The sequence below is a fragment of the Artibeus jamaicensis genome, unplaced genomic scaffold (genome assembly GCF_021234435.1).
Source record: "Artibeus jamaicensis isolate MK-2021 breed Jamaican fruit bat unplaced genomic scaffold, CSHL_Jam_final contig_415, whole genome shotgun sequence".
NCBI classification, from domain to species: Eukaryota; Metazoa; Chordata; class Mammalia; order Chiroptera; family Phyllostomidae; genus Artibeus; species Artibeus jamaicensis.
The window spans coordinates 15,815,573-15,841,101 of record NW_026521823.1 but is presented as its reverse complement, the minus strand read 5'-3'; positions in this window follow the sequence as shown (position 1 = coordinate 15,841,101).

The following is a 25,529-nucleotide window of genomic DNA, read 5'->3' as shown; positions in this document are numbered from 1 at the left end:
ACAGAACTCAGAACTCACTCCTTGCTCTTTCATTCTTTCATTCCATCAGGTCTCGGATGAGATTGTCTTACCTGAACATTTTCTCCAGAGTTCATTAGTTTCTGTCACTCTCTAGACTTAACCTGTAATTCCTTCTTTTCTTATTGACACATGCCATCCTTTTTACTATTTTATTATTTGGTGGAATAATTATATTTCTCTCTCCCCTTCCATACTGTAAACTCTTAAGGTCAGGAGCTGTGTTCATTTGTCTTTATCTGATTAGCACTCAGCATAATGTTGGCACAAAGTAGGTGCACAGTAAATATTTTAGCAAGTAAATCTTATACCAAGCACTTGCATTAGAAATTACTTTCTACACTTTCTACTTCTTGAAAAATGAGTATTTTATTGATGGAAAAATATGCCCCCTTGTTTTTCTAATAGCATGTGAAACCAATTTAATCCTATCCTCATGCCCCATTCCTCTTGTGATTAATAGCATTCATTAGCCAGTTGGCTTTTAAGAGCCATGAGTACATTTGGAGTTTATATAAGAACAAAATTTATGTCATTAATATAATTCCTTCTAATAGCCACTTGGTAAGAAACTCTAGAAGGTCACCGTGAGGGATAGACAAATTTGTGCAAAGCCAAGGGGTCTCCTGGGAGTAAAGGAATAGACATCTTTCCTCTTTTTATGCTTTAATATTAGGACATGTATGATGAAAAAGTTTATTCCAACTGAGACATCGGGGCTTCAGCACAGAAAAATGGAGCCCTGGCAGAGAATCCATGCTCAGCACAAGGGCCAGAGGAAATTAGAAAGAGCTGGTTCTGTACAGTATGTGGTTGCTCTGGAATTCTTTACTGAGACAATCACCTTGGCATAGAGGGAACCTTTTGGTAATACAGTTGTTCATGTAAGTATAAACTAAACATTCACCACCAGTTTGAAGGACACTAGAAATAATTTAGGAAGTATGGTATGTTATTGTCTTCTATTGAGAGATCACTATGCCTTATGAGAAAATCAACACAGTAATGAGCAATGTTCTCTTAAACTGTAGAGGTCTAGTTTTCTACAGGAATCATAACAAAAGCAATTGCAGCCCAAGTCTGACCTACTAGAGAATTACTCAGTGCTGATCAACTGGGCCCAGGAATTCTAGGAAGTCTGATAGAGGAATATCTGCAGGTGGATATAATTTGAATATAATTTGAATGTTAATAAACAACATGGGTCTATTTGAACATCTGTAGCAGGCGTTGTCAGGCTCCATATAGATTCAATTGGTTCTCACCATTTCCCAGCATACAGCCTCTAGTTCCATCTGCCAATTGGTGGTTTTTTGTCTGAGGACTCCGACTACTAGAACCTGCTCTGCTCAAGAGCTTGGCAGATCACAAGGGTTAAAGAGTGAAAAAACTCCCTGGAAAATAGCATTCAACCAATGGGAAGTGGTAGATAATTACTCCAACTTCTGTGTTTTTCAAAAGAAATAGCTGAGGAGTGTACGCAAAAGGATATATTGAATTCCCAGGTGGAATTAAGTTTCAGTGACCCCCCCCAAGATTAATAACACACCCTCTATTGGTTTCCTCCCCCACCGCACCGCCTGTATTATTTCCTAAGGCTGCTGTAACAAACAAACACATTAGGCAGCTTAAAAGAACAGAAATCTATTCTCTCATAGTTCTGGAGTCTAGAACTCCAAAATCAAGCTGTAGTCAGGACCATGCTCTCTCTGAAGCCTCTGGGGAAGAATTCTCCTTTTCCTCCTTACTTCTGATGTGTGCCAGAAATCCTTGGCATTCCTTATCTCACAGCTGCATCATTTGAATTTCTGCTTCTGTCATCATACTGCTTCCTTCTCTGTCCCCTCTGTGTCTCTGTACCAAAATACCCCATTCCTTTCTCCAGCAAAGATGCTCATTATTGTATTTAGGGCCTACCTTGAGTGTAAATGCATCTATTACATACGCAAAGGTCCAAGTTCCTAAGAAGGTGACATTCCAGGTGGACATGAATTGTGGGGGAACATTAATCAACCCAGTGTACTTCCTTATTTGCTTTTCCAACATCTAGTTTTTCTTAAGATCACCTTTCTAATAAACAACTTGCACTTAAATTCACTTCAGGGACAATCTTTGGAAGAACTCTAACTCCATGACTAACAACCATGCAGAGGTAGATATTTGTCGAGTATGATACTTCACTTCACTTTCTATCATTGCTTTCTGAGTAATATTTTATATAGGATCAAGCCATGCAATGGATTAATGAGGAAAACACTGTTTTTACTTTATAAGACAAGGGAATATTCATCAATAGAGAAGATCCCAGCTAGAACCAGAAGATCATAATTGGGAATGGACTGTGATGGTGTTAGGTCAATGGGGTCTGAAAATAGGCTGAATAAACTATAGTTTATTAATAATTGAGTTCTTACATAATTTGATAATTCATATCTGTGAATGACACCTGGAGCTAGCCTTAATAAGCTGGTGAGCTCTTTAAGAATGAAAACAACAGCAACAACAAAAAACAAACTTGTGTGATAATGGAACTAAGGTGGAAATGCCAGAAATGACTTGTGGTCAAAAGGCTAAAAGCATAGTGACAAGAGTAAATTTATCACATAAAATTAGAGAACCCAGCTGCTGCCTCTGATCTCCAGGAGGACTCAGAGGATAATCACTTCCCTAAAGCAATGAGGAGGAAACAGTATTCTTGAAAGCCAGTAGGTGCTCTGCTCTGCAGGTTGGGAATGATGGTAGAAAGGCTGCTGTTCAACCGCATAGTAATAATGTCAGTGCGAAAGACAAGATTGCAAAAGAAGAGAGGCCATGTCTCAGCATATAACCATCAGAGACAAGTTAGGCATAATTGTGGCAATGGCAGCAGGACTGAAATGAAACTTGTGATTTCCAGGGTTAATCTACAATTAATCCACATCAACCCTGGAGATCACTGGGTTAGCTTGTCTGTGGTTAATAGACTATGGTATTCTTAGGGGCAAAGTAGATGAACAACTGCTGAGTGTATTTCTTGACTCCTATAATGAATAAATTTAAAGTGTAGGGGGCCAGAAGGCTGATGACATTTGTTACAATGCAAATCACTATCCTTAGCCCAATTTCGACCTGAAACATTTCTCAGTCTCAAGGCCCTTTGATGGAAGGGGAGGCCACAGGTCCTTGAGGAATAAGAATTCCATGTTACATGTATACAATAGTAGTAATTATTCCACTATATCTGAGGCCTATGTTCATTCACCAGAGTGATTGTAGAGTGGAAAAAGAATACTCAAATATGTCAAAAACTTTTGAATATAATTTAAGCTGTCATTGATACTAGATGCTCCTAGTTAACATAGGGGTTTCAAATTCACAGTCTATAAAATGTGTCTTTGTACCATATTTTCCATTAAGAAAATATCTAACTTTATGAAACATTAGAATCTATTCTGATATAGTTGACACTGGGGCAATGATATCTCTGTATTGTTCAATATGAAACATACGCCAGGGCCCCAAAGCTAATACATGTTGATTGATCTTATATATGGAATATATGAGTTTGAGATCCAAGGCTTGAATGTAGAAGGATCCTTTTACCATCATTCTCAGTGAGTCACATGCAGAATTTCTGCTTTCCTCTCCTTATAAATGTAGACTCAACTTGATTAAAGGCCCTGGTCCCAAGAGACACAGTAAGCTAAAACTCTGGCTACTGCCTAGTTAGTTACACTGATATCCTTATGCCAGAGACCAGAGGACAAAGTCACTATACTAGCAGGATGAATTGGTCATTCTATTATATAATATATAAAGCATAGAGAAAACAAAGGAATTCATGGGACTGGTGTTATCATGCTTAGTGACAGCTATAAATGAGGCTTAAATCCCACCATGCAACTAGCTGAGGCCAGAAAAACTGCTGACTGTGTATGAGGGGAATCTAGGAAAGGCATGATGAATATTACTGTCCTTTGGACCAACTGAAGCACTGAGTATTGTGGACATCCCAGTAACCCTCTTTTATTATACACTTTGTTTGAAGAAATTTTCCCAATTAATTTTTTGAAGAAATAGTGAGAGAAGAGAATAAAATTGACTTGGTATATGAGTAGAGATGAGTGACACATTTTTCATTTTTTAATTTGTGCATTTCTTAAGGTATAAAAATTTGATCTTGTCATAATATTGAAGACAGGATGTAAAGAGGAAAAACTCACTATAATTTTACCATTATCTGCTAGAGATTGGTAGCATAAGTGAGTAAAGAAATTTGTGCCACATCTTTGAATATGTTGGAAAGTAGAAGTTTTGTTAGAGAAGCTTGCAAACATACAAGGAGTGTGGATTGTAGAATGGGGTTTCTAGGAAAAGAAGAATGAGACAAATGCTCTCCCAAGTTCCCATAGCTTTCAGATTCTTCAGGAATTAAAAAAAAAAAAGAGTTTTCCAAGAATATTATCAGCAGCAAAAGAAGCTTGATGATCTTATAACACTGACCCCCATCTCTTCAGAATACCATTTCAGTAGTATGGATGAGCAACAGAAGAAGCCTGATGAAATGAGCCTTGTACCTGGGTCATTCCATCACTGATATGTGCCTAGTTTTTAAGAAGAACCCAATCGTGTCCTTTTATTCCCTCTCAGCCCACAATATCAGAGGAGGTCAACCCAGCAAAGGAAGAGAGAAGAGAATACCAGAAAAGACATAGCTCCAATACATTCATCTCCATTGTAAAGATATGAGAGAGTGAAAACATAAACCCTGCCTTCTTCCCATCCCAAACACCCAGAACTGAAATAACTGTTCAGGTACTGGTTGAAGAAAGAGGATGACATGTGACTTGAATTGGATTCCAATCTGAAGTGAAAACACAGGGCAATACGGAGATTAATAACAAAGTATATACAAGAAGTAATATAATCTTATGATTAAGAAATTTACTAATCATTATAGAAGAAAAATTTCATTTTATCTAATTTAGATAATAATAAATAAAATACACAATATGTCCAGACTTACATTTACACCAAATTTGCATTGTTTAATAAACCAGCTGCATAACTAAAAACCAAAGTGCAGTTCAACAGAAGACACTGTATCCACTATTTTACAACAAAAAGTAGTGACAAAAAACACATCTATGCAACCTTCATCACTAATCACTAGTTGAAGAATTATCTCAAGACAATATTCAACTGCATGTAATTTATTTGAGAGTTAATCCCATTAAACACCTGTAGTTGAGTTGGAAAGTAGACCAAAGAGAGAAAAAAGACAATTTTCCCACTTTGTCTCCTGCTCTTTACTTGACGTACAGAGCGTTTAGGGTAAGTTATTTACAAATCTGGGAGCTCTCTCTATTCTAAAATTTCTCTAGTCTTCTTTAAAACAAACTATACGTATGAGAAATGCGAAAGTTATGGTAGGGGTAGTAGCAGCAGAGCCAGTTAGGCTCCCGTCTAACAAACTGTTTGGTTATCTATTGTTGTACAAAAGCCCACCCATAAAAATCACTGGTTTATAATAAGAATTATTTATTTTACTCACAAATCTATGATTTGGTCAGGGCATTAGGGATGCCAGGGCCTTATGATTAGGGCATTTTGTCTCTGTTTTATGTCCATGGTAGCCACTAGCATGCCTGGACTGAGGCTACAACCTCCACTGCCAAAGATGGCTCAGTTACCATGGGAAGAAGTTCGGTGCTGGATACTAGCTGGACGCTCCTCTAGAGCACTGGCAAGAATACCATGGCACATGAACCTTCCCATGTCACTGCTTAAGTCCTTCAGGACTGGCAGTTTCAGCCCAGAGACTGACACAACATCACGTCCCTCACAATCTACCAGTCAAAATAGTAACACAACTCTGAGATATTCAAGAACAGGGAACAGAGAACCACCTCCCTGTGGAAGAAGTAATGAGACTCTTGCTACTGCCACAAGCCAAAGTAAATGGCCAGTTATGTGTACTCACTTTACACTGGAGAGTGGGACCCTGATCCTCCTTCAGTTCCCAGTACTGTGACATATCCGAGGCCCAAACCAATACTTTATTTTTCAACCATTTAAAATTCTGTTGCCCTAATTTAAAGGTGAATGTGCCATTTCATTACCTGTGTTGAGAATACTTTGAACCTCATATGTCTGTTTTTACCCCTCATACATCTTTTGTGCCCATAGTAGATTCATTGTTTAAAAAGATGAATAATCTTCATAAAACTCTTACCTGTGAGAAAAATGAAAGAAGTCCTCAATATACCTCTTTAAACCAATCAAAGTAGTGTTTCGTGATGCAGCTGTCAGTGAAATCAGGCCTATCAGTGTGAATTTCTCTACGCCCCATTCTTTTTCCCTGGCTTTCCCTGCCCTGATGTGTTTTCAAATCACTTCTTACCCATTCCACCTTCCTGACAGCTTTGTTTGCCACTAGTAAGACTTGAATCTGCCATTGAACACAGGTATAACCAGGGAATACTCAGTTTGTTGGTAAGAAAATTACCCTGAACAAGGCTTTTCTTGCCTGTAAGCTTAAATAGCCGTTGACTTAGATGGTTTTCCCTCATCAAACCTGCCTTCTTTCTAGGGAGAGCTATAGCCTTGTGAAGGCTTTTGTATCTGAATAAAAACAGGATTAGCTGTAGGGTGAGTTATTTGTGTGCTGAAATGAATTCTTTTCTCTGGCTTTATTTGGGATTATCTCACCAATGTTCTTCACATATATGCAATTGGACAGCCAAATTTCATATCATTTTGATGAAATGAATAAATTCAGTGGGGACAGCCACTGGTGCTGAAGGTCTCCAAGATCTGAGAGCCTGTGCTTATTTTGAAGAGTTATCATGTAAGAAGAAAAGGCAATATGAGCTCCAAAGAAGCAAGCTGATTTCATGTTTGCCTCAGGCGAACCACATGTTCACTGTTGATTTACTGTTGAACTGTAAAAGCAAAGGCTATAAAAGCAAAAACAATCTTTGTTTGTTCTTTTTTCCCCATTGTGGTTCCTTGGTACCCTGAAGTAATATGATTTGCTATGGATGATGTGGAGAAGGGTTTGTTAGACTTGTGGTTCTGGAAACTTTCAACGGTTTTAACAATGTGGACATGACTGTTAAAATCAAACCATTTCTGTGACAAAGGTAAGAAATATTGTTAGGAAGATAGCAGAATTGAGTTCTTTCTACCAAAATGAGATTGTAAGAGCTATGAAGTTAAGGCGAAACAATAATACAACATATAGTATTTCTTCTGGTGTTCTGATGTTCCTTTAGAAGGGTATACATTCATAAAACATTAACTGTAACCAGAGAGGTCAGTAATATTCAAATGCTATTGCCTATGTGAATAGGAATCTTTTTTTGTTAGAAAATATCTTGTTGAACATGAAGTATCATTTTTCTCCTTCGGGTGATATGATACCAATTAATTCACATATATTTTGATGAATCAAAATTTATAGCAGCATTTTTTGTCCACATTAAGAATAAACTTATTTAGAAAATATCTTGTTGAACATGAAGTATCATTTTTCTCCTTTGGGTGATATGATACCAATTAATTCACATATATTTTGATGAATCAAAATTTATAGCAGCATTTTTTGTCCACATTAAGAATAAACTTATTTATCTTTTAAACTTGTTTTTATCATAATACCATGATACTTTCATAGGAATCTTACTAACCTGATCAACAATTACCTGTCAACAATATCGTGAGACATGAGAAACTAGAAACAGAAATATCCTACCTGGATAAGCGGAGCTAAGGAAAGGGTGAACGTGAATACAGACTCACATTTTACTGACCACAAGATCCATGATCAATCCTTTACATGTTACATCTCCTACAGGATCTAAAGTTATCCAGGTCATTTACTAGATGTTCTGGTCACAAGGAAAAATGTTTTAGAATATACCTCTCCATTAAGTAAAAAAGTAAAATCCTTAATAATCTTAACATTGTTAAAATGAAACACCTAAATTTTTAATTAAGATAGATAGAATTAATTAGATAATAAACTTCATCCTTTAAACTGTATTAGAATTAGCCACAATAGCCATGGACTTCTCTGGAATTTTCATATGTCCTGGGTCACATACTGTATCAGTGTTCAGGGCTCCTTTAATAAGTATCGCAAAGTTAGTGGCTTAAAACAACAGAAAGGTATGGTCTCACGGTTCTGGAGTCTGAAACCAGGCAATCATCAGGGGCTCTAATGAAGAATCTGTTCCCTGGCTTCTTTCTAGCTTCTGGTGACAGTTGACAGTCCTTGCCATTCCTTGGCTTATGGATACAGCATTCCAATCTCTACCTTGACTTTCACACGACATTCTCCCTGTGTGTCTCTTCTTTTCTTTTATGGGTATATTGGCTTTGTATGATTAAAGGTTCACCTTATTGCAGTATGACCTCATCTTTATTTTGTCTTAATTACATTCGTAAAGTTCCTATATCAAAAAAGTCACATTCACAGGTATTAGGGATTAGGACTTCCACATATATTTGGGGGGGCACACAATTCAGTTTGTAAAATGTAGAAATCATTCAGCAGAGATCACTGAAAAAATAATCAAGCATACTATTTGACTGTAAAAATGAAGGAGCTCTTACCCTTTGCAACAGTTGGGTAGATCTAGAGAGCATTATGCTCCATGAAATAAGCCAGTCAAAGAAAAACAAGTACTATATAATTTCACTTGTATGTAAAATGTAATGAACAAAATAAACCAACAAAGAAAGTAGAAACAGACTCATAGAGAGAGCAGGCAGACAGCAGCAATCAGGGTGGAGAGGGGTCGTGGGGCTGGCTAAAAAAGGTGAAGGGGTTAAGAAAGTAACCTCATAGACACAGACAACAGTATGGTGATTATCAGAGGGAAAGGAGGGTGGTGGAAGAGGGTGGGGGGGTAATAAATAGTGATGGAAGGAGGCTTGACTTGCGGTGTTGAACACGCAATACAATATATAGATCATGTGTTGTAGGATTGTACACCTGAAATCTATATAATTTTATTAACCAACGTTGCCCTAATAAATTCAATACAAAGGAAAGGTAAAATACATTTATAATACTGTACTATATTTATCAATACAAAAATAGTCCAGCAGAACTATAAAGACTGAAAGAGCTGGGTAGATGTGGAAATATTGATATCTATGCAGATTTGTATATGTATCTCTTTGTGTATAAACTAATGTATTCAAATTTACATGTGAGTCCTGGCTCGGTGGCTCAGTTTGGAGTGCCATCTTGTACACCAAAAGGTTGTGGGTTCTATCTCTGGTCAAGGTACATACCTAAGTTGTGGGTTTGATCCCTGTTCTGGGCACATACAGAAGGCAACCAATCAATGTTTCTTTCTTACATCTGTATCTCTCTCTTTCTCTCTCTTCCCACTTCCTCTCTTTCTAAAATCAATAAACATATCCTCAGGTAAAGAAAGCAGCAAACAAAGGAACATGAATAAAGGACTCATGGGCATGCGCAATGCGGGGGACTGACTGGCAGTGGGGGGAATGAGGTAGGGGCGAGCGGTGGGAAGAAGGTGGGGAAACTGTAACTGAAAAACAATAAATTAAAAATAGAAATAAATAAAATTTATATGTGATATCCAATTAATGAACTCCTTTTAGAATAGTTTTTTGTGGGTTTTTTTTGGTGTGAATACGAAGTTGTGCAAAGTCAGGAATTTGAACGGACTATTTCAATGATAAATAGTATTCATCCCCCCTCTTTGTCTACAAATAATTTACCAATTTTAATATCTCTTAGATGAAAATGTATCATAAGGAAAAAAAGATTGGGGCCTTGCCTCGAGGACTTGCAAATTTTATTTTCCAAGAAGTTTCACAGACTACCCCAATCTTTTAGTTAAAACAATTCTGTTTGGAGGACTGAAACATTTATTATATTGTTCATATGAGTAGGAACTGATCAATACATTCTTGAGGGATTTTTATCATGCATATGCATTGAAACCTTGGTCCCATATTTTAATGTTCAGTGTTTAGATCTTTTCTTGTAAATATTTCCCCAAATAATTAAAATTATACTTTAGTAATTATGAGGGTTCAGTTAATATAGAGTACAAAATATAGAATATATTTCTAAAAATAGCTTCACACAACATTAAAGACCCTTATTTTACAGTTTTATGGCACATAGAATTAAGAAGCCATTCATCTGGGAAAAGAATAAAAATATTTGTCAACATTCATTTATTGTTTTATAAAGTGAAACCCCTCCCTCGTACTTTGCACAAAGTTCACTTGAAGCAAAATATGTTGGTTAAGCTGCTTAGAATCCTTCCTCTTTCGTACATAGACTTTTATTCACATTTTCTTTGGTTTCTGTGGGTCTGACCCATACTGGCTTATAAAGCTTAAAAACCTTTTGAAACTTTGATATAGTTTATTTTCTTTATATAGTTTTATTTTCTTCAGTAGTGATATTTGCATAGTGTACTAATACTCAGGTGTCCTAAAATGTGTTAGTTGCCTTTGTTTTATAAACTAAATTAGAGAAGTAAATAGTACCCATGATATCTGTCCAGTATTTTAAATGTACTGGCTTTGGCTTTTATAGAACATAGATTCCAGAGTAAGCACAGAAGCAGACAATACATATTAATGTTTATTTCCTTCTTCCAGCTCAGGAGGTAGTTACCTAAATGGCCTACTGAATCTGGGGAAAAGAATATTACAACTACAATCCATATTCTCCCCCTAGTCTGCTGAAATAGGCTTATTGGCCAATGAACTAGCCATGAGGCACACTTGCTGATCACTGAAATGAAGGGTGGAAACTGCAGTCATGAACTCCTTCTCCAAACTCAAATTCTGGCTCAGGAAGTCAAACTTTTGGGAGATGCATTCAATTCACAAAGAGTGTCATGTGGTGGGAAGGCTACAAATATTCTAAAATATGGTCCATGGTTAAGATTTCTGTGAGGGGTGAGATAAAAAGGGGGAAAATAGTATTTCAAGCACTAATAATTTTGGGAAACTGCATATTAAGCAGAATTAAATAGGTTTACCTAATTCAGAATATTTTAGATCCCCAAATATGATAATGTACATTGTGAACCACTGAAAATAGGGGTTATATTGTTAATGGATCCTGCACTCAGTTCTGGTATTGAGTTATGTTAATGTATTCTAAACCCAATTATTTTTTAAAGAGAGTGTTTTTTTTTTAAAGATTTTATTTATTTATCTCAAAAAAATATAGGAGAGAGGGAGAGAGTATCAATGTATGGTTGCCTCTTGTGCGTCCCCTGCTGGGAACTGGCCTGCAACACAAGCATGTGCCCTAACTGGGAATGGAACCGTGCTCCTTTGGTTCACAGGCCCATGCTCAATCCACTGAGCTACACCAGCCAGGGCTCTACACCCAATTTTTATGTGGAGGTATGGAGGTTTCCTCTATGCCTACCTAGAGATACCATCAAATTCAAATGGTAAAGGGCTCAGTCCCCCAAGGCTGCCCTCTACTTCACATGTCAATCACGAGCCCAGGTTACTCACACTTGATTGACAAGCTATGAATTTCAAGAACTCTCTCCAACTCAGGATGCTAATTATAAGTCCAGATTGTTACCTGTACTTCTGAGCAATTGGTTATAAATCAGAAGTTCCCATGGCCCTCTCCTTGGATTTAATTAATTTGCTAGAGTGGCTCAAAGAAATCTGAGAAATGTTTTACTTGCTAGATTACCGGTTTATGATAAAAAAATTTTAACTCAGAAACAGTCAGATGGAAGAGATGCACAGGGCAAGGTATATGAGTAGGGTGTAGAACTCCCAAACTCTTTGAGTATGGCACTCTCCCCAAATCTCCACCTGCTCATCATCCTGGAAGCTCTCTGAACCCCATCCTTTGGGTTTTTGTGGAGGCTTCACTGTATGGGCATAAGAGATTAAATCACTGGCCACTGGTGACTGATTTAAATTCCAGCCCTGCTCCTGTCCCTGGATATCAGGGGGTGAGACAGAAAGTTCCAACTCTATTCCTGGTTGATTCCCCTGTCAATCAGCCCACGTCCCTAGGTGCTTTCCAAAAGTAACTTCATTAACATAAACTTGGTTGTGATGGAAAGGGTGTCCTATTGTTTTAGTTATTTCACCTTTATATTTTTGAAGTAATTTCAGGAACTGAGGATAAGAGACCAAATATGGTAACAAAAGGTGTTCCCATTATTCTTATTGCTCAGGAAATTTCAAGGGTTTGGAGAAGTGCAAGGCAGGAACCTTGGATGAAGACCAAATATGTATGAGAAATGGACTTTGGTTATCTGAATTGACAAAACACGTATTTCTTATAAATCATCACCTTGCAGTCTACTGCATGATCTTTGAACACAGATCCCTTACAGTGAAAAGCTCATATATGTCAGCATTTGCATTTGGTGTAGCATTTATAGAAGAAATATAGCAACAGTATCCACACAAAATGTATTTGAAGAAGCTAGTAAGGGACATGGAGAGATTATAAGAAATAACTCACTTGTCTCATAGAGCCATCATAAATGTTTTTTATATTCTTATAATGGTTTTCTCTTTCCCACCATTCATCTACTGCTACTTATAGTAGATGTAGCCTGAAAAAATAGAAGTCAAAAGATACAGCACATTACTAGAGTTCCATTTGGTCATTAAGACTTGGTCCAGTTCATCAACATGCAAAGTCTCTCCCAGTGAGACTTCACCCAGATGTGCAGGCCGTCATTAAAACTTGTCAAGTTCCCAAAGCAGGAGTGACCTCAGCATTACACGGGTTCCCTGTTTCATCATCTTGTGTAATTGAGCTGAGACAATTCAACTCTTTCAACTCTCTTTAGAAGTGTTCATATAATAGTGGATTTTCCTTGTTACCTAATGCATTTATTCACTCCTTTACCCATACCTACTCTTTCCTTCTCTCCATTTATACCCGAACTTTTCCACCTTTATAAGGGACATTAGGTTCACCATTGTGCTCTTCTAGACTGTAGGCAGCAACACTAGTCTAGTAAGTGCTTCCCACTCAGTTCACTTCTATTCGGAGAGGGTAAAGTTACACAGGCATAGAACTAGTGGGCTATATTCATTATTAGCCTAATTTTGCCAGATGAGATGAAGGTATATCCAGCCCCATCAGGCCCTAATAGATTCTGACGCAAAGGTCAAAAACACAGCTATAGTTTCTTGTTTAGGAAGCATCCCTATTTCTAGCCCATGTAGTTGTAGCCCTGGTCCTATGACTACTACATCAAGTAGGGGGGAAAAAATGTTGAGGTGAGGAAGATGGTGGAAAAAAGAATACCACCATTTTCCTCACCCTCTTTTCCCCAGATCCGCCAGAAAAACAACAGCAAAAAAATCTAACCAGTGGGGACATTCTTTGAGCTTCACTTATATTCTCTACAAAAACTGTTCCAATTCTCCCTAGCTGTTGTAGACCAGTGGACTGAGCTTGGTCCTTTTGTTCACAAGTTCGATTCTCAGTCAGGGCACATGCCTGGGTTACAGGCCAGGTCCCCAGTGGGGGCGTGTAAGAGGCAACCACACATTGAAGTTTCTCTCCCTCTCTACTCCTTACCTTCCCCTCTCTCTAAAAATAAATATTTTTTAAAAACTATTCCAATACAACTATTACTTTAAGAAGGATATCTGTTTTTTGTTGAACCTCATGGACTACAAAGTGCATTCCTTGGTCTGAGGAAATGATGCTCAGCCATTCAGATTGATACAGTATCTTCTTCTGTTCGGCTTCTTTCATAATATTCTGAGCATTTGTCTCTGCCTCTGGGTAAGCCAAGCTCAGTCCAGAATCAGTGTCTATTTCTGTCAGGACCCATTCATAGTCCCCTAGGGCTACCAGCATCATGGTCACTTGCCAGCTACGATCAAGGCCTTCCCACCAGTGAGTCTGCCACATAGCCATCTGCAGTCTCTGTGGTCTTGGCAGCCAGAACAGTTTTCATGGACATTTGTGCACCAGAGGATGCATGAGGGATACGCTCAGATTCAGCTATATGTGCATGGCTGCAGGACAGCACGTCCATACATTTCATGGACCCAGATGGCCACCTGAAGTGAGTACACGGGTGTATCTGTTTATAGATTCCAATCACCTTCTGAACCTGAAAGGGAGTTCTTCAGATACGCATCAACGTATCTTACTTTAATACACCCCTCAAATTCCCAAAGTGATTTTCACAGGGCTGTGCCCAATTTGGGCATAGCTTTAATAGGCCAGGCTTCCATTGCCCTCCTGCTTGACAATATGACCAGGCCATTGGCTACTGCCCATCAGTTTGTAAAAATACAAACATAGGTTTTACCACTCTTCGATTCTTTTATTCCTACTAAGAAAGAAGTATGTGCCCTGGCTGGTGTAGCTCAGTGGATTGTGTGCAGGCTGTGAACCAAAGGGTTGCTGGTTTGATTCCCAGTCTGGGCACAGGCCTGGGTTGAGAGCCAGGTCCCCAATGGGGGCCACATGAAAGGCAACCACACATTGATGTTTCTCCCCCTCTCTCTCCCTCTCTCTAAATAAACAAATAAATAATCTTTAACAAATTCTGCTGAAATGTTGCAGAAAAGCATGGTGCTGGTACAGTTCAACAGTCCGCGGCTGCTCATTCTTGCCTACTTTTACTCTCCCTCTGAAGCAGGTTAGCACTGAAGGTGGTACGGAGAAACCTGCATGCGAGTTCAGTTCTTTGTTTCTTCTCCTCCCCTCCCCTACCCCCCTCCTTCGCTCGCTCAACCCTGTTTGTTCAGTATGTATAACCTGAAGCTAATCTGTATTACTGGGTATCTGACTGGAGCCACAGATACAGAATCTGTATTGTTCTTACTGAAACACAGCGTGAACTTAACATTCAACTTAAGTAAAACAAACCTAAATTAAAAATGCCAAGAAACCCCACAAATTATTAAAAACAACTAAAAAAGAAAGAAAAAAAGAGAAGCATGTGATTCAACCTCCTGCTTTTTTAACTCAGTGCTGGCCACTCACCCTGGAACTGCCACCCAGGCCAAGCAGCTCTCTGTCATTAGGCTGAGATCTATTTATAATGCACTGTCCCTGTGACAATACAGTCCAGCAGCTCTTCAAGCGATTCCAGAGTTAGTCCTAGGAGAAAGGACAGTCCCTGATTTTGAGTACCATTTCCTTCCATTTCCCAGAAAGCATGGTTCTGTAAAAACTATTTGCATTTTGTTATAAAATTCTTCTGGGCACTTCCATTTTCATTGGAACGTTTCTCTGACATCATCCGAGATAGTGTGAGTATTTCAGGTTTTAAGATCACTTATGTCTTCAGTCATAGGGGTAGCCCCAGTTAATAATGTCTGATGCCAGGTAGTAAATGCCCTTGAAATGAAAATTCTCTAGTCCAAAGTCCCAGCAGTCATTGAGGGGTCGTGCTCACAGGCTTCTTACACAAGCCACAGTCCATGCTGCCAGACAGCATTGGCCCTACCAGTACTCCAGCTTATATTCCACACTGCATGGGCCCAGGCAGTCTTAATGGTTCCCACTTAACATGTCCTCTTAACATGGCCTGAGAGTCAGATTTATATGCCTTCTCTTTTATAGTACAAGAAGTCCCCACGTAGCATTGTTGATAGGTTCTGTGATTTCAAGTGAAATAACATGTAATGAAACCAATTTTACCATAGGCTAATTGATATCATTAAGAGTTAAGTACCTAGGCATCTCATCAGAGTTATAACATAACAAATCAAAGTTACAACAAAGCAACATTAAACAACACATTACTAAAGAACCTGCTATATTAGGTAAGGGAAATGTCCCTCCGTGAGATGTGATGTCTATCTCTATAATAACGATCAAGTAAAACAGATGCAACCACTTCACTGAAAGTCAATTCAAATGTATTAATTCTCCTACACACTTTTACCTTAAAAATTCCATCAATCCTTACTCTTACGTCAACTCTTCTGTTTCCGAACTATAGCCTATATTAGAACTTCACCTAGAGGTTTTGGCTTTATAAAAATAGGTAGCAAAAGAATTCTTCAGGAAGACATAATACTAATTCCAGAAAATACTCAGGTAAAGAAGACACAGCTTCTTGATATAAAGCTTATCTAAGCCTTCCAACGTTTGTATCTTCTCAGTCTAATTATAGCAGGAGCCAGGGCTTCATCAATAGCTTTTGGTACCACAGTTAGTGGGATTCCAGCATCAACGAGTCCTGTGAATTCCTTTTCTCTACCTCCTGACCAGTTTACCTACTCGATCGAGTACCAAAGGCTCCGGGACACCCGCCGGGGTTCAAGCCCAGAGGCCCTGGACCTTCTGTCAGTCTTTATCTTCATCAATCAACCTAGTCAGTGGTCTCAAGTGATTTCTGGTCTGGTTTCCTTAGCAATCTCTGCCTTTTGACTCTTTAAATTTTCTAAATCGGGGTAAGTAGAGCAGAATTGTTAGATAGCCCTTTGAAAGTTGGGGGACCAACAGGGGACTCTCTTTGGCCCCCTAAAAATTTGGTCATGCTATATTAAAATCTTTGTTTTTACTCCATCAATGTCCATTTCCTTCATCCCATTTCTTAACAACCATGTAAAGGTTTCCACCATGTTAGAATGAGTCCTCTGACTCTTTCCTTTCTGTATCCTCTTTGTTTTGCTCCTATCAGTACCCGCTCCTATCAATATCAATATTTGTTCATCTTATTTCTTAATAACTTTTAACATTTTTCCATCTTTGCCCTGGCTGGTGTGGCTCAGTAGATTGAGTACTGGCCTGCAAACCAAAAGGCCACCAGTTTGATTCCCCTCCAGGGCATATTCCCTGTCAGTTGGTCAGTCAGGGCACATGCCTGGGTTGCTGGCCAGGTCCCCAGTTGGAGGTGTGTGAGAAGCAACCTGTTCACATATCTCTCACACACTCATGTTTCTCTCCCTCTCTCTTTCTGTTCCTTTCTCATTAAAAATAAATGAAATCTTTAATCGGGCAACCATCATCACTAATTCAATAACATTTTCATCACCCAAAAAGAAACCACATATCCATTAGCCTTCACCTTCAGTTCCCTGGGTGGGGGGGAAATTATTCTTTTCCTTTTTAGACAAAAAAAGTTCTTTTACATCTGTTGGAAGACTCCCCTTACTCTCCTTTTGGCTTCTTTCTATTCTGTTATTAATAATATTTATATTAATATTTGTGAGACCCAGAAGGTGAAGCTGGGAGAGAAAATTCCATAAAACTTCTTGAACTGCCCCATTTCTCTTTGCAACAATAAGATTATGTGGGTGCCCTAGTGAAAGGGGCTCATCAAACCACAGCATTTACCATGACTTGGATAATTGGCATATTCACTGGGTGAATATCCTGGTCATCATAAAATCAGTGCCACATGTCTTGTACGTGAGGCACCTCAGCTAGCACACCTGGGGCCTTCCACATGGCATTTATAGGAGGAGATGGACAGTCACCCTTCTCAGGGTAAACAGACCTCACAGTAGCTTTTAACCAGTCGCTGGACTGGCTGGATCACACATAGCTATCTGTCCCATAGTGAACTGTGGGTCCTGTATCAACCCAAACATTATCTTCCATTTTGTAGCATTCAAAATTAAAGATACAGATCCTAAACCAGTTACACAGATAATCATTTAAATAAAGGTTGCTTAAGGAAACAATGATACCAATCCACAAAACAAAACAATTCCTCCATAATGTACCCCCTTGGTTTTGATGTTTTCTTGTTTTGCACTTCCCCCACACTTGCTATCTACTTATTGACCCATTTATTATAAAAGGATATAATTCAGGAATAACCAGATGGAAAAGACACAGAGGGCAAAGTGAGAACAGTGTGTGGAGCTTCTAGGTCCTCTCTGAGCATTTCAAGCTCCCCCAAATCTCCACATGTTCGCCAACCCCAGGGCTTTCTAAACTTCATCCTTTTGGGATTTTAGGGAAGTTTATTCCATAGGCACGACTGATTAAATCATAGGCCATTGACAATTGAACTCTATCTGCAGCCCTTCTCCCCTCCCTGGAGGCCTGTAGATGGACTGAAAGCTTAAAACCTCTAATCACATGATTGCCTCCCAAGGGCAACCAGTCCTTGTCCTTAGGTAATTAACAACAGTCACCTCATTAACATAACAAACAATACAATCTTTGCTCTTTTCCTGAAACATTCCAAGGGCTTTAGGAGCTCAGTGCCAGAAATCAGAATGATAAATACATAGTTCTTATTATAGATCACAATATCACTTTAGTTTTCAAACTTCGCAGATACCCACTTTACCTGCACACGTCATGGGATGTAGTTAGGAAAGATTTCCACTTTAAGGGTGAAAATTCATATTAGAGGAGCCATTTTAAAATACAGCCAGAGCAGCCTGTCTAGAGGAACCGCTTGCGTGTTTTGATATTTGAACCTCTGTACTGTTTGGACTGGGCCAGATCTTTGGCCTGGGCCAAACCAACATTGTCTTACGAACAATGTTTGTAAAGCCAGCAGCACTGCAGACACCCTGACCCCAAGGGCTGATTATTATGGACTCTCTATCTGGAGGTAAAAATCAATGACCAGTCATGTATAGCCAAGTGTAGTTCAGCTTATCAGCACTTACAAAAATTCTTCTTTCATTTCACGTAATTATTCCTTTCCTTGTATCATAAAAAACACCTGCCATCGCCTTATAATCAGGACATTATTTGGGTTTCTGCCTAAATCTGTGTTTCCAGAATTGTAATTCTGTGATGCCAAATAAATACTTGCTGCCTCTCATTTCAGCTTTTTAATTTTAGGTTGACACAAGAAAGCATGACCTATTGCAACACTTCTCATACTTTTTGGCTGTGGGATAAAAACTAAAGTATATCACTCGTGCTGGGGACAAACAGAATTAGCCAAGACAGGCTCATTATAGAAAACCAAAACTTAACCTTGACTAATGTAAGTTGTAGAAATTAAAAGCTCTCCTCAGAAATCAGCAGAAGATTCCAGCCAATTCCCAATGCCTCGTCAATTCATGCCATTTTTGGGCTTTTATATTCTTCTGACTCAGCTACCCTGGTCCAAATAAGAAAGGCCACTAAGCAAACCATCAGCTGAAAAAGCCAAACAACTTTCTCACTTACCCCAAGTCCTGGAGCAACTTGAAATTCCTTGCTCTCATAGCCATCAGTTTCCTGACTTGCACAACAAAACCTTTGCAATAAACTCATTTTTATTTGCTTTTTTAAATTTATTTAAAAAAATTTATTGTTTTGAGAGAGAGAGGCAGAATGGGGGAGAGGGAGAGGCATTGATCCATTGCTTCACTCACCCATTCATTCATTGGTTGACTCCTGACTGTACACTCACTGACCGAGGACAGCACCAGCAACCGTGGAGCATCAGCACGATGCTCTAAGCATGTCAGCTACCCCAGAAGGGCGTCTGCCTTTTTTTTTTAATTCAGTGTGTAGTGTTTGTTTTTTGACATGATAATGACATTTTAAAATGCCCCCTGCAAAATACAGTCTCATAGGAGGTTTCTCTGAAATTTAATCTATTAGATGAATGAGAAAACAGTGAAGACAAAACTATTATATATTTAGAATATTTGAGAGGAAAGTATTAATCTGAAAAATAAGGTTGTGAACAAACAGCTGAGATCATTTGTCTATAAGACACTTCTCAGTGAGCCTAATGAGACTTGAAGCTATTCGATATTTGATATTAAATTCTCTGGAAAGTATGTTTTTTTCCCAGATAAATAAAAGCCTTACTTTGAATTACTTCGAAATAATTTATTTTGAATTAAGAATTTATAGCCATTTTTATAAATAAATTTCTCTAAGTACATTTATATGTAAAATAGCTCATTTTTATTTACACAATTTTTAACAATTTTTTTAACCTTTCAAAATTTTGCATCATGAAACTTACACTTTTTAAGAGGTAGCATGGCAAAACTGTAGTTTATTGCAAAGTGAAATTCTCATAACCTTGAATATTTTAGACTTTAAAACATGGTTTATCTCTGAAAAATCAAGTATCACTGCAGTTACTCAGAAACACTGTCAGAGTTAAACATGGTAAATTTTTTTTTAAATTTATCTCATTTTACGAAGTACTTTATTTTAGACTTCTAGTTCAGAACACTAACCGATGGACCAAACATCCATTAAGCAACAAACATTGAGAGATCAACACCATACGTCCAGCTAATTAAGTTTTCCCTCTCATCTTCTAACATTTGCATTATCTCCTAACCACACACCTATGCAGGAAAATATTTCTGTACTTACCTATGTCCTGTTACCTACTTCAGTAAGTTTGTTGTTCTCACGGTCATTCCTGCTTTTTAGTTCTATAGTTCTGTTATGCAGCCTTAGTCCAGAGGTTTCTTCCTTAGAAAACAGTAAAACAATACCATAGTGGTCTTTCTATTCTTATTGTGATCAAGGCCCAGCTTTCCCCCTAATTTTCTCTATTGGCAGTTTACCTATCATTAATTTTACAAATTACAGCAGAAGTAGACAAAGGTGTTACATTCCCAGCATGCATTAGCCCTGGCCACTATGGGCAGCAATGTAGTCAAAATGAGTTGGACCATTCTCCAAACTTTAAAGTTTGCTCTGTAACCTCAGTCTCTTTGTCTTCGTGATTCACTAAAACCATGCCTATTTCAATGAACACAAACCAAGGCTGGAGAACTGTGGTGGGCTGAATAATGGCCTTGTAAATAGGTCTATGGCCTAATGCCCTGAATCTGTGAATGTTAGTTTATATGGCAAAAGATACTTTGCATACTTGTTTAGATTCCAAAATTGTGGTATAGAGATTATCTGGATTATTCCCCTGGGCACTAAATGCAAGCACATGAGTCTTTATTAGAAAGCCTCGGGGAGTCGGAGAGCAGGGAGAAGGTCACTTAATGAAGAAAGCAGAGACTGGAGTAACAGACTGTGGAGACACAGAAAGGAACTCCCAGTCAAGGCACGCAGTCATGGGGAGGAGCTGCGGGAACTGAAGGAGTAAACAGGTTCCCTCCCGAGAACCACCGGGAGGCACCAGTCCTTCAGAATCTTGACTTCAGCCAAGTAAAACCGATTGCATTCTTCTGATTTCCAGAACTGTAATTCGTGTTGTCACTGAATGTGTGGTAATTTGTCACAATGGAATACTAATGTAAGATTAGGATCCAATCAACAGGCTTCCCTTGAGTAGTAGGTAACAAAATAAATTTCATTTTTCTGTGTGCTATGTAGAAACGATGTAAGGTAAGATACTATTTTAGGCATTAACCGCTATCATCAAAGCTGGCTTGAATTTGACACTGACAAATGTAGGAGAGTAAAACCACAAGCATTGTTGAGAAGCAGAAGGATAGCCGTCGCCAAAACACGTTTTGAAACATGTAATGATTCAGGACTATGGCAGCTACGTAAGCCTATGTTCACTCACTATTGAGAAGAATTTTCAATTACTTGCCATGGAAAGCAGCTTGATTGTTACAGCACTTTTGCACAAAGCCCACACTTTTAAATACAACATCTAATACTCTTCCTTAGTGGGATAAAGCAAAAATGAGGCTGTCCTGATTCAGACAAGAGTATCCAAAGAGTAACAACTGAGAAGATAGGTTTGGTATTATGGTACCTGTCTTATTCAGTACCATATCCTCACTGCTCAGCAAATATAAATAGGTACTTAGGAAATATTTTTGGAATGGATTAATGGCTGCATATAAAATGTATGAAGTATGATTATAGTACCTTTATTAACTAATCTTGACTTAAGATGTGTTTTGAGCTATGAGTGACTGAAGACACAAATGCACAATGGCCAGACAGTAAATGACAACAGACTTATGACCCATACATAATCACTGTAGCCACCAGTCAGGAAAGCAACCTCAACCCTCTGTAGCAATTGGCTCAAAACAGTTGGAACTTGGGCAATGCTTGAAAGCTCCCTTACTTCCCCGTCATGATTCCTACTCAGGACCAACCAATGAAAACCAAATATGCTCCCAAACCAATCACATAAGATGCCTAGCTTCTAGTTAGCCTGTCTCTAGCTTTCCCTTGGCAATGTCCTCCAGTGAAGACATACCCGAACTCTTTGCTTCTTCTACTATGAAGCTTTTTCATTCTCCTGCTGCCTTTGCGTCCCATGTGCGATGGTGGCTAACTCCTTTGCTATAGCACACTCTGATTAAGTAGCTTTTGTTTCTTCTTATTTGTATTGTCTTTATTTATTTCCAGAGCTATACAATTGAACCTGATAATAATCTTTCTTCAGGTTGTCTCATTAGTCATTTATGGCTAAGAACTATTTCTGTAGAAAAGTATTTTCTCAATAAAATTTGACCAAATAAATGGGTCAAACAAATTTTTAAAGTGTAAAGTACATAAATGGGCTTTAAATTATTTTTGTCCAGAAATAATCCCCCACTTATAGTGGCCTTGCTCAAAGTTTGACCAATGGAGTTTTATTCATTTATTAATTGTTAAAAATGTATGCAGAAATGAAAATATTCCAGGTATGGATGCTAGATGCTAGATGCTAGGTATGACACAGTAATGGACAGAGAGATCTATGTCGAATCTCAAGGAGTTCACATTCCAGAGGGATGGAGAGCACACTGAATGCCATGCTCACATTATCACATACTTACTTACAATTTCAGTAGGCACCAAGGGTGGAAATTCTAGAAGATGAAAGGATATGATACAAATGCCCCAGGGACCAGGAAGGGCTTTGTAAAGGAGTGATAAGGGATTAGATTGCTTCCCCCTCCAATTAACTTCTAAAACTTCAGAGATTAGTCATGATTCCAGGAAAGGTTTGAAACCTAAATGACTGCAACTAAATTCCTATCATACTAGCAGAATGGAGCATAAAAACAGAAATCATTTTGGCTTATTGGGAAATAAAGTTACATTTCTTACACACTAGAGCCTTTGGACTCTGATTCATAACCATTATACTCATAAACCGTAAGGTGTTAGAAATGCTTATGTCAGGTTTCTTTCTTTTGTAGAAATACCTGTGTTTTTATAGGAAACTAGCCATTTAGAAACAATGAGTAACAACTACTTGAAAACCCTTTGTTTGGTCTTTGTTTTCTGCAAAATGTAGGGCAGACTCTTTAGGGTGAATTTTATGTATATTTTTTATAATTTATTCCCAATCTGTATCCCCCTATTTCTTATGACTATCTATTACTCCTTTTGACACCTTTAGTATTTTCAACATACGAAGTTTCTTTTCCTTATACATGAAACCTGTTTTCATAGCTCCATTTTTAGTCATGTGCTTTAGTCAACTTGAATTGTATCCTTTGTTTTCCTTTGTCCATATGCTTATTATATATCACCAGGTTAAATATGCTCTTTTCTGTGAAATTTTTTCCCATCCAAGGCCCTTCAAAGAAATGCTTTAAATTCCCTACATTACTGTTAAAATGAAGCATGTTTTCTTATCACTAATTTAGTATGTGGACACAAAAACCACGCACTCTAGTTGTCTTAATTAACAATTTATATGACTGTTCAAATTTCTATTTGGCTTTTTAAACCTCCATCTAATTTAGTATGAAACTACTTAACTTAAAACAATGTAATGCTTCTTGTAATTGAAGTGTGTTCTCAAAGATTTACATTACTATTTAAATCCTATTTAAAATTCTGGAAAACTTTATTTGGAGCAGTTAATGAGGAAGTTATGATCAATAATTTATGGTGTTTAAAAGGCCATGCTCTGAAACGTGAGTTCCTCACTTGAGTTTTGGATCTGCCATTTATTAGCTGTGTGGTCATGAGCAAACGACTTAAACGTTTTGTGTCTCCATTTCCTGATCTGCCAAATGGGGACATTCACAGGACTCGACATCGAGTGTTGGAGTGAGCTATAAACGGTTGCAAAAAGCTTAGAATACTTTCTGGCATATGGTAATGTTAGTACATTTTACCTATTAATTCTATCAGTAGCCATACTTGGAGTGGTAGGAAAAGGAGGTGAGGAATCAGTGTCAATCATGGTATGCGTCAGACAATGTGCTAGTGACTTCTTCAACAAAGAGCTTCAGTCTACGGAGGGGACAAAAAGCATAAGCAGATCAATGCCCAACATAGTGTCTGTCGCCACAATAGATGACCTAGGAGGTGAGAGACCTTGTGAGAGAAGCATTACAGAAGAAAAAATATCTGGGGTGAGTTATGGAGTTCTCATAGATGTTAGCAACAAAACGATAATAAATTGGTGTCCCAGGCACATATAGTTATATCGGCACACATGAATGCAGGGGTCCTGGGAGACCATGGTACATCAATACCCTGCCTATTGATACCAACGGTCATCAATACTGAGATCAACAGAGAAAAATAGATTTTAGGTTGTGAAAGGATTTGTGTTCCATGAGAAGATGGTTGGGATTCTCACAGAAGGCGTTGGAAAAGAAATAGCCAGGAATTTTATTATTGGGTGATTAATGTTATTTTTTAAAATATATATTTTTTAGATTTTATTTATTTATCTTTAGAAGGGAAGGGAAGGAGAGAAGGAGAGAAATATCAATGTATGGTTGCTTCTTGTGCATCCCCTGCTGGGAACAGGCCCCTGCTGGGGACTGGCCTGCAACTCAGGCATGTGCCCTGACTGGGAATCAAACCATAATCCTTTGGTTCCCAGGCCCGTGCTCAATACACTGAGCTACACCAGCCAGGGATGATTAATGTTATTAAATTAAATTACTTGCCAGGTAAGTCAGGTAGAAAGTTATTGCAATCATTCAGAAACAACCAACCCTAGAAGTAGGGTAGAAGTAGGAGCAGTATATAGAATAAAGAGTCACCATTTGTAAAATATGAAGAGGGTCTATAAGACCAGATAAGTTACAGATGAAAATGGGAGACTATGAAATGTGCGTATGTTGCATGACTATAGTTAAGGGGAAGCTTAAATTGAGGAAAGGAAAGATCGTACTGAATGTTAAATGTTTCCTGGCTTAAAGTAGTTTTGTTTAGTCAACTTGTGCCCTGAACTTGGAAGATGGCACTAAATAAATAAACTAGGAGCTAAAGAGTTATAACTGTTATTATGATGGCACTGAGGATGTAACTTATTTTAGGAAACAAAACAGGAGATAAATAAGTAAACTCATTATGTTCCTGGAATTATGTTACATGTACATTATAACACAAGGACAATCTTATGAAATGGGTACCAATATCCCATTTAATACATGAGCCACATAAAGTTAAAAAAATTCAATCGTTTAAGGTCAGATTAGAAGTAGATGATCCAGGATTAAAATCTAATCAATGAAACTCTCCATAATTTACCAAGTAAAAAAATAAAAAGTAAATAAAAAGGCAAGGTGTACGGTAAATCCATTTCACAGAGGAAGTGTCATATCTTCTAAATATGAGTGGAGAATTTTCCTTTAGTGTCCACACAGTAGTACTGAGTGCCTAATAATACACTGACATCCTGATAAGAGTCAGATTTTAAAATATGAGTATTGCTTTTGCATATAAGGAACATAGCCTTTCT